The 10,781-nt window shown below is 44.2% G+C and overlaps 1 pseudogene; it reads right to left on the reverse strand.

The window, feature by feature from the left end:
* Positions 1–9,183: 9,183 nt before the first annotated feature.
* Positions 9,184–10,109, reverse strand: LOC128847327 (olfactory receptor 5V1-like; annotated as a pseudogene).
* Positions 10,110–10,781: the final 672 nt, after the last annotated feature.

The raw sequence follows: 10,781 nt of genomic DNA on the forward strand, positions 1-10,781 counted from the left end.
AACACAGCCCCCCTAATGCAGCACTTAGCGTACCTCCTCTCGGACAGCTCCCAGGCAAACTCCCGCTGTTAGCCTCTGCTGTTCGCCGCTCAGCTGGTTCGCTGCTGACTGCCCTTATATACCAGTCAGGCCCACTCAAGGCCCAGCTGGAACAAAGCACTCCCAATTCACACTTTTCAAACAAACAAGCAAGCAATCAAGCACACGGTCAAACTGACCAACTGTCCCAGCAGCAGACACTCAGATACTCACCAACACAGCCCCCCTAATGCAGCACTTAGCGTACCTCCTCTCGGACAGCTCCCAGGCAAACTCCCGCTGTTAGCCTCTGCTGTTCGCCGCTCAGCTGGTTCGCTGCTGACTGCCCTTATATACCAGTCAGGCCCACTCAAGGCCCAGCTGGAACAAAGCACTCCCAATTCACACTTTTCAAACAAACAAGCAAGCAATCAAGCACACGGTCAAACTGACCAACTGTCCCAGCAGCAGACACTCAGATACTCACCAACACAGCCCCCCTAATGCAGCACTTAGCGTACCTCCTCTCGGACAGCTCCCAGGCAAACTCCCGCTGTTAGCCTCTGCTGTTCGCCGCTCAGCTGGTTCGCTGCTGACTGCCCTTATATACCAGTCAGGCCCACTCAAGGCCCAGCTGGAACAAAGCACTCCCAATTCACACTTTTCAAACAAACAAGCAAGCAATCAAGCACACGGTCAAACTGACCAACTGTCCCAGCAGCAGACACTCAGATACTCACCAACACAGCCCCCCTAATGCAGCACTTAGCGTACCTCCTCTCGGACAGCTCCCAGGCAAACTCCCGCTGTTAGCCTCTGCTGTTCGCCGCTCAGCTGGTTCGCTGCTGACTGCCCTTATATACCAGTCAGGCCCACTCAAGGCCCAGCTGGAACAAAGCACTCCCAATTCACACTTTTCAAACAAACAAGCAAGCAATCAAGCACACGGTCAAACTGACCAACTGTCCCAGCAGCAGACACTCAGATACTCACCAACACAGCCCCCCTAATGCAGCACTTAGCGTACCTCCTCTCGGACAGCTCCCAGGCAAACTCCCGCTGTTAGCCTCTGCTGTTCGCCGCTCAGCTGGTTCGCTGCTGACTGCCCTTATATACCAGTCAGGCCCACTCAAGGCCCAGCTGGAACAAAGCACTCCCAATTCACACTTTTCAAACAAACAAGCAAGCAATCAAGCACACGGTCAAACTGACCAACTGTCCCAGCAGCAGACACTCAGATACTCACCAACACAGCCCCCCTAATGCAGCACTTAGCGTACCTCCTCTCGGACAGCTCCCAGGCAAACTCCCGCTGTTAGCCTCTGCTGTTCGCCGCTCAGCTGGTTCGCTGCTGACTGCCCTTATATACCAGTCAGGCCCACTCAAGGCCCAGCTGGAACAAAGCACTCCCAATTCACACTTTTCAAACAAACAAGCAAGCAATCAAGCACACGGTCAAACTGACCAACTGTCCCAGCAGCAGACACTCAGATACTCACCAACACAGCCCCCCTAATGCAGCACTTAGCGTACCTCCTCTCGGACAGCTCCCAGGCAAACTCCCGCTGTTAGCCTCTGCTGTTCGCTGCTCAGCTGGTTCGCTGCTGACTGCCCTTATATACCAGTCAGGCCCACTCAAGGCCCAGCTGGAACAAAGCACTCCCAATTCACACTTTTCAAACAAACAAGCAAGCAATCAAGCACACGGTCAAACTGACCAACTGTCCCAGCAGCAGACACTCAGATACTCACCAACACAGCCCCCCTAATGCAGCACTTAGCGTACCTCCTCTCGGACAGCTCCCAGGCAAACTCCCGCTGTTAGCCTCTGCTGTTCGCCGCTCAGCTGGTTCGCTGCTGACTGCCCTTATATACCAGTCAGGCCCACTCAAGGCCCAGCTGGAACAAAGCACTCCCAATTCACACTTTTCAAACAAACAAGCAAGCAATCAAGCACACGGTCAAACTGACCAACTGTCCCAGCAGCAGACACTCAGATACTCACCAACACAGCCCCCCTAATGCAGCACTTAGCGTACCTCCTCTCGGACAGCTCCCAGGCAAACTCCCGCTGTTAGCCTCTGCTGTTCGCCGCTCAGCTGGTTCGCTGCTGACTGCCCTTATATACCAGTCAGGCCCACTCAAGGCCCAGCTGGAACAAAGCACTCCCAATTCACACTTTTCAAACAAACAAGCAAGCAATCAAGCACACGGTCAAACTGACCAACTGTCCCAGCAGCAGACACTCAGATACTCACCAACACAGCCCCCCTAATGCAGCACTTAGCGTACCTCCTCTCGGACAGCTCCCAGGCAAACTCCCGCTGTTAGCCTCTGCTGTTCGCCGCTCAGCTGGTTCGCTGCTGACTGCCCTTATATACCAGTCAGGCCCACTCAAGGCCCAGCTGGAACAAAGCACTCCCAATTCACACTTTTCAAACAAACAAGCAAGCAATCAAGCACACGGTCAAACTGACCAACTGTCCCAGCAGCAGACACTCAGATACTCACCAACACAGCCCCCCTAATGCAGCACTTAGCGTACCTCCTCTCGGACAGCTCCCAGGCAAACTCCCGCTGTTAGCCTCTGCTGTTCGCCGCTCAGCTGGTTCGCTGCTGACTGCCCTTATATACCAGTCAGGCCCACTCAAGGCCCAGCTGGAACAAAGCACTCCCAATTCACACTTTTCAAACAAACAAGCAAGCAATCAAGCACACGGTCAAACTGACCAACTGTCCCAGCAGCAGACACTCAGATACTCACCAACACAGCCCCCCTAATGCAGCACTTAGCGTACCTCCTCTCGGACAGCTCCCAGGCAAACTCCCGCTGTTAGCCTCTGCTGTTCGCCGCTAGCCTCTGCTGTTCGCCTTGGACACCTAACTGCCACTTTAGAGACCTAAATTGCAGAATCTGGCCCCACTGGTGTTCACAAAAACCCTGCTCAGCTGCGAGTAGCAGACAGGCTGATGTGGGGCTCCCTAAGTCTCTTCTCTTGAAGCTGATCCAATCTAGCTCAAATATTAGAGAGGAAGTGCAGCAGGGTTCCTAGGTACTTGGTCTTCTGCATCCCCAATAAGGCTCTAACCAACAGTCTCTCTCTCTCTTTGTCTCTCTCTCCTAATGTTTCTTTAATCTGGCCTTATGACTTCAACACAGCTACAAATGAGGTACACCATCATGGGAATTGGCAGATTGAGCCCAATGGAGCTATGGCCGATTTACAATAGTTGGGCATGTATAAAAAAAAATCTCCTTCTCTATATTTTCCTGTCACTTGTTCTGGACTATTTTGTTGAAAACACTATTTCATAGCTATAGTATATAATTGGATTCTTACCTATTAAAATCATTAGGATTTTTCAAAAAGCAACAAAGAGTCCTGTGGCACCTTATGGACTAAGAGACGTATTGGAGCATAAGCTTTCTTGGGTGAATGCCCACTTCTTTCGTCCATAAGGTGCCACAGGACTCATTGTTGCTTTTTACAGATCCAGACTAACACAGCTCCCTCTCTGATACTTGAGGATTTTTCAAGAAGAAGAAGAAATGAATGTGACTAGCAAACATTCCCTCGGCACAGTGACGTAATTTTGAAAAGAGGAACCTGATAGAAAATTAATGGGATTTTTGTTCATAAGGGATTTAAACTCTGACTCAAAGGGACTTTTTTCCATTGTTCTGCACATCTGAATATCAGGCTTTAAAGATAGTAACAAGCTACCACTAACAGTGTGCTGATTAAACCTTTACACTCTACCATGAGTAAGAATGAGAGCAATGATACTTGGATTATCAAAAAAGCCTAATGGACAGTCAATCAAAAAGACACATATTTATGTTCAGATTCTCAAAGCAGCCAAAGGAGTTAGACTCCCAAATAGCAAATATTTTTATCATCCATTCAATCCTTTGAAGATCCTAGCTATAATGTATCATTACCACAGGAAGGCGGAAGAGAACAAAGCATAGAAAATGGCCAGCCATCATTGAACATCATCAATAGGCAAACACATAGGTTAAGGAATGAGAAATGAGCAAATAGACTGTATAAGATGGCAGGAAAGAATAAGAGATGAGACAAAGGAGAAGATGTATTGTATAGAGCTGGGCAAAATTTAGAGATAAATCATTTATTTACCAAAAAACAAAAAAACAAAACAAAACAAAACAAAAAACAGTTTTGATAGACCCCCATACAATTTGCAAATGTGAAACCTATTTGCCAAATATTTTCATCCGGGGGGGCGGGGGGGAAAGACTAAACTGACAAACTCAGCATGTGGAACCCTGGCATCCCCCCTACCTCTAACCTAGTGGTTAGGGCACTCAGCCATGGGATATCCTCGTTCAGTTCCCTCTCTGTCTGATGTGGAGCAGAGGTTTGAAGCTAGAACTCCCATCTCTGAGGAAAGTGTTTAATCTCTGGGGTGTAAGGTAGTTAGGGCGGGGCTTCCTCAGGCTCTCCTCTTGAAGCTGTTCACCTTGCATATATATCAGCGGCACATCAGCAGCAGCAGGTACTCATCACTATAATGAAGCTATGGTGGGACATAGAATAGATTTCCATTTTGTATTGTCCCTTGCAACTCTTCTTGCTTCCATAAGAATCAGTATGAGAGGATTTAGGTTTCTTAAATTCCTCATAATTGCATCTTCCAATCTCATTCATTGTCGGTCTCATACTCTACACTTTTTGACCTCAGATTTATAAACCTTCATTAAAAGTACACCTTCTTATGCACATTAGACAGGACTCCACCATTGCAGTCATCTTCCTCTCAACTGGTACAAGTATCAGGGGGTAGCCATGTTAGTCTGTATCTACAAAAACAACAAGGAGTCTGGTGGCACCTTAAAGACTAACAGATTTATTTGGGCATAAGCTTTCGTGGGTAAAAAACCTCACTTTTTTTTACCCACGAAAGCTTATGCCCAAATAAATCTGTTAGTCTTTAAGGTGCCACCAGACTCCTTGTTGTCAACTGGTACAAGACAGCAACTTGCTGGGTTTATCTCGGTTTGATTTTGTCACAAATGAGGAGCTACAAACAGATGTTAAGAATACTCTTAACTTTTGACCCTGAAAACTATCTAGTTTCCTCTCCTCAGCTATTTTTAATGAATATGTTTCTGCTCCGTATAACAGAGTTATCATCACTAGCATGCTGAACACTCTTCTCTTAGTTGTCACATAAACTGCCTGCCACCCAAACAGAGGCCTTTGAAGATGCCGATACGCCATTAATGCAAGACAAATCAGAAGTGTGACTTCTTCTCATATAGGACCTCCTGCTGTCAACTGACTACCCAGATAGATATTCACCCATTCAATGTCATTGCCATCCACATGCAGCAGCATCAGTCATTCATTTCCATTTGATAGGAGGCATGCATGGCTTTGGTTTTATCATCATAGATTCTGCAGTTTTCCTCAGCTTTTACAGCAGCAGCTGTAGCTGGTCAATAGTCTCTCTAAGTAAGGAAATATCATCCACATATTCAAGATCCACTAAAGATGAATATTTAAATATTATACCTCCTACTTAGACTATACAATGACAAGGCTTATTGAAGCATATCAGAATATTAAATAATATAAGTGAGAGATCACAGCCCTGACGAACCCTGATTCTACTGAAAACCAGTCTGTAATAAAATCGTATGGGCAGTGGTGTGTGGCAGTATGGCTAGCTTTGCCAAATACATACCCACGGGGTTCAGTTGAAATTATTACTCTGTGAAACGAGCCAATGCCACTGCTCACAGCTGCCCACGCTACTACTGCTAATTTTGGAATGCTAGCTCCATGAACTGGGAAACACACCTCTATCTCATAGCGTAGACTTAGCCTTATTTGTCATTAAGAAACAGTTCCTTAAAGGCTGAGGTCTGCTGCCCTTGTGGAGCACTGGAACCAGTTTGAACAGGCTGGATCACACTGGGGGAACCACACTGAGAGTTATACGAACACACAGGAGAATCTGGGCAGGCCAAGAGAATGCAAATCAGACAGGTTGTGTTCCTGTAATTTAAGAGTGAAGCCAAATTAATTTAGCTTTTAGTGTAGTATGAGATTATATGAGATTAAGTAGATGTGCATGGCTCTGGCAGGAGCTGTCCTTCAACCCTTACCAGGGGTTTTCCTGTGGTTTCAAGTTCATCATATCTCAGCTCAGACCAAGAATATCTCCTGCCTCTGTCAATCATTGATGTCTCCAGTTGGGCTCTTTAAAGAGACCTTGACTAGGTAATCAGACAGACAATGGGTATCCGCTCAAAGTGTAGCTTCAAAAGACTGGACTTTAGGTGGGTAATTTGCATAATCTTCACTCTCAACAATTTTCTTGATAATCCACTTCACATGTATTATCCCCAAAAATTCCCCAGTATCCCCCAGCAATTCTGTTATTTACATCTTCCTCCTTGAGAAGCACCATGCAAGCCTACAGAAGTACATAAACATTTGCATTTTTAATACAATGACGTCCAATGATGTGAAACTTAATTCAATAAGTTTTGTTCAGGATGTTACAGGATGTTGTCATATCTGCAATATAGTGTTTTGCACTCTTGCTCTCTATATTCAACTCTTGCAATATAGTATCTGAACCTCTTGCTGAACTTACTTAACTCAAATCTTCTTCTAGCCTTACTCCCATCTATATGGGGTTGCTTCTTCACCTCCTTCTTATCCATTGCAGTGTGTCTTGAATGCCATTCCTTAGAAACTCTGCAGCTAATCCTATCCTTTATTATGACATTCATCCATCTAGTTTTAGTTTTCTGCCAACTCTTCTCTTACCCTACACTTCTAAGTTTAACTCCCTGTTTCCTATATATTCTTCCGATTTTCCTTTCACATGGACAAACCATCTATGCCTCGATTCCCTTAGCTTTTCTATAACTGGTACCAACTTCACATTTCCCCTACTTCATTTGTTCCAAACATGGACCAACAACGGAACTCCAAGTATCCATCTTTACAATTTTCATTTCCACTGTATTCAAGATCTGCTCCTGTCTGTTCCTCAGTGCCCAGAATTCAGAGCCCTGTGAAAGTGCAGGCCTAAATAACATCTTGCAGATCTCACTTTTCAATTTGGTAAGTTTAGTGAAAATACAAATGCTCATATAAATAGGCATATAATTCCCAATCCAGCAAGAACCTGACTCCTTTGAAGATGTCGTACACATGAATAATGTTATTGAAATTGTGTGTGAGTACCGATTATTAGCACGAGTGTGAATCTGTCTGCAGGATGGGGATCATGTATAATGTTGATTAGATTCAGTCCTGCAGATGGTCTATATGTGGAAGTCTTGAAAGCCTCAGTTGGAGTTCTGAATGAAAACAGGCTGTAGGGGTATTTCCATTTAGTCTAAACATTCAAGTGCTTGCAGTATCATGTCTATAGAGAAGAAGAGATTCACAAAAACATAATAGAGAAATGAAGAAGCCTACTCAGTGGAGACCTCCCTTTCTTCCTGTAGGATTTTCATAAGGTGAGATTGATGGTTTGGTAAACCACTATTGGGAGGGTGTTCCATGCATGTGCTGATGGCATGAAGAAGACACATAATAGGACAGTGGAACTTCTTGCCACAGAGCGACTTTGAAGACCAAAATTGTAGCAATATTCAGATCAGGTTTCGATAAGACAAATATTCAGGGTTATTATAATTAATTATGGCAACATATTTTGAAGGGATATTAAACATCATGTTTCAGGGATTAAGGCACATAACCCAGTCACTGTCCCACATTAAACAGTTTAAAACAAGGTTCAGAATTCGGTTTGCAGAGACCTCAGTCTGCTTCCTTTCTTGGCAAACATACCTTTAAAAATATCCTTTTATAACTTTTTTATTAAAGACAAGATAAAAAAAGCATTTGAAATGTAAATATTAAATCAGGCTTTCATTTTCATATTAACAACATCCTTTATTTCCTTTCTCTTGAGCTGGAGACGGTTTTAAAAAAAAAGAATTAGATAAATTCATGGAGGATAGGTCCATCAATGGTATTAGTACAGTCCAGAGAGGCAACCCCATGTTTTGTGTGTCCCTAAAACTCTTACTGCCAGAAGCTGGGAATGGGCGACAGGGGATGTATCACTCAAAAATTGTCTGTTCTGTTCATTCCATCTGAAAAATCTGGCACTGGCCACTGGCAGAAACATGAAAGACCATCCCAGATCAGACCAATGGACCATCTGGGATGGTCTCATTTGTTCTTGTGTTCTAACATGAGGATAGGTGTTTCCCTACTCAATAGGAGATGCCAAGGCGAGAGGTGTGTTCTAAATCCTGCTGCTGTCAAAGAGTTCAGTCCCCATATCCCCTTCTTCTATCTCCATAACATCTTCTGCTTGTAACTCTCAGCTGGGAACCCTGTTACCCACCTAAGGGTTTTTTACATGAAGCTGGGTCGGGAGGAGGAAGAAGATGCAATTAGAAGGAAGAGACCAGTTATAACTTGTATCCCAATGGTCAGGGTAGTCATCTGGAATGTGTGAGGACCCCGCTTCAAGTGCTTGATAGAGACAGGCTTGAACACAAGAGTTAGAGAGAGACCCACATGAGTGTATCCTGGTGGTTATGGCACCCACATCCCCTGTTTAAATCCTAAATTTATTTGTGGCTCTAGCCCTCCCTTGGGAGTAAACCTATTGGCTCCAATGATTATTATATTATCCTTATTATTATTATTATAGGGTAGAATAAGGTAATTGATATTAATTAGAGTTTCAACAAATTACTCAAAAAGAAAGAAAGAAAATTAATAGATGAAGTGATTATTTTTATAGAATTGGCCAGATCCTCAGCTAGTATAAATTGGCCATAGCTCCCCTGAAATCAGAGGGCCAGATTAAAAAGATATGGAGAGAGGGGAAAGGGAGAAATGTGTGAATGACTATAAGCCTGGTGCTCAGAGCACTTGCTCTGGATTTAGGAGACCCAAGGTCCAGTTCCCTGTGCTCCAGTGACTCTTGTACAACTGGGAATCTGGCCCGCTGACTTCAATGGCACTACACTGATTTAAACCAACTGAAGTTTTGTCCCAACATGTTCATCAGTTACCTGAGCTGAGAATGTCTCAAAAACAAGTTATGCACAGTTCTATGATCTGATGTAATTTCATTTATTTAAGATCATCAACATTACTTGAGAAATTTCAATTTCCTCAACATTTTCCCTACAGCCGTTTTCACCTCCTTGTTTTTCAGGCTGTAGATGATGGGGTTTAAGATGGAGGTCAAGATGCTGTACTGTATGGAGAGCATTTCATCCAGCATGACAGAGGAGACCAAGCTGGATTTTGTGTACTGGAGAAAACCTGTCAGGAAGAATAAGACAACCACAATCAGGTGGAAGCTGCAGTTGGAGAAGGCTTTACGCCTGCCTTCCGCAGAGCATATCCTCAGGATGGTAGAGATGATGTGAATGTAGATCAGGGTAAGGAGAAAGGAGCTTGATCCAAGTATGACAGCAGAAGTAAGAAGCACCACTTGATTGGTGAGGGTGTCAGTGCAAGACAGCTGTGACAGAGGAGGGAGCTCACAGATGAAATGGCTGATTTGATTGGGCCCACAGAAATGTAACTTGAAGGTAAAAACAGTGTTAAGCAGGGCATAGAAGAAATGTATTGCCCATGCAGCGCTCACCAGCTCAACACAGATCCCTTTGCTCATTCTCTTCATGTAACGCAATGGGTCACAGATGGCAGCGTAGCGGTCATAAGCCATGGCTGAGAGAATGAGAATTTCAGCACCACCTGAGAGGAGGATGAAGAACATCTGGACAAAGCAGCCAATGACAGAAATAATTTTGTCCACTGCTTCAGCGTGTTAGGCACCGTGACCGAGGAATAGCAGATATCAATAAAGGATAAATGGAAGAGGAAGAAGTACATAGGGGTGTTAAGGTGAGCATCTGCTCTTATCACCTCCATGATCACTATGTTACCACCCAGAGTGATTAGGTAAATAACTAAAAACACTGAGAAGAGGAAAATCTGCATCTGTGGGTCACTGGAAAGTCCCAGGAGGATAAATTCGGTCACCGTGGTTTGATTTTTCATTGTCATTTATTCAGGAAATCTGTGACCTGGGAGACCTGAAAAAAATGAAATTAACACTTATCATAAATATAAACGGAAAGAGTATGTGGAGATCATCTGTTCCATAAGATGAACGTAAAGAGAGTCCTATTCAATTCTGTAAAATGTATAGACTGAATTTAGAGAAAAAGAGATGCCAGATGGCATTTGTGTGTTTTAAATAGACAAAATAGGCTGGATACACAAAAGGACTTAGGCGTCTAAAGTGGCAGTTAGGTGCCAAAGTCCCAGAATCTGGTCCTACTGGTATTCACAAATACCCTGCTCAGCTCTGATTAAGGGATAGTATGATGTAGGGCTCCCTCAGTCTCTCCTCTTGAAGCTGTTGCTCTATGGATAAATCATAAAAGAGGCAGTGCAGGGTTACTGTATACTTGGTCTTCTGCATCCGGGGTGACTATTCTAGCCACCAGGCTATAAAGGAATTTATTCTCTCTCTCTCTCTCTCTCTCTCTCTGTCCTTATGACTTCAATAGAGCTACAGCTGTGTTACACCAGCATGGGAACTGCCAGATTGGCTGCAATCAAACTATGGCCAATTTACAATAGCTGGACATCTGGCCAAATCTATGTAAATAATCTCCTTCTCCATTACAGTCTGACAGTTGTTCTAGACTATTATGTTGAAAACACTATTTA

Source organism: Malaclemys terrapin, chromosome 13 (assembly GCF_027887155.1).
Source record: "Malaclemys terrapin pileata isolate rMalTer1 chromosome 13, rMalTer1.hap1, whole genome shotgun sequence".
NCBI classification, from domain to species: domain Eukaryota; kingdom Metazoa; phylum Chordata; order Testudines; family Emydidae; genus Malaclemys; species Malaclemys terrapin.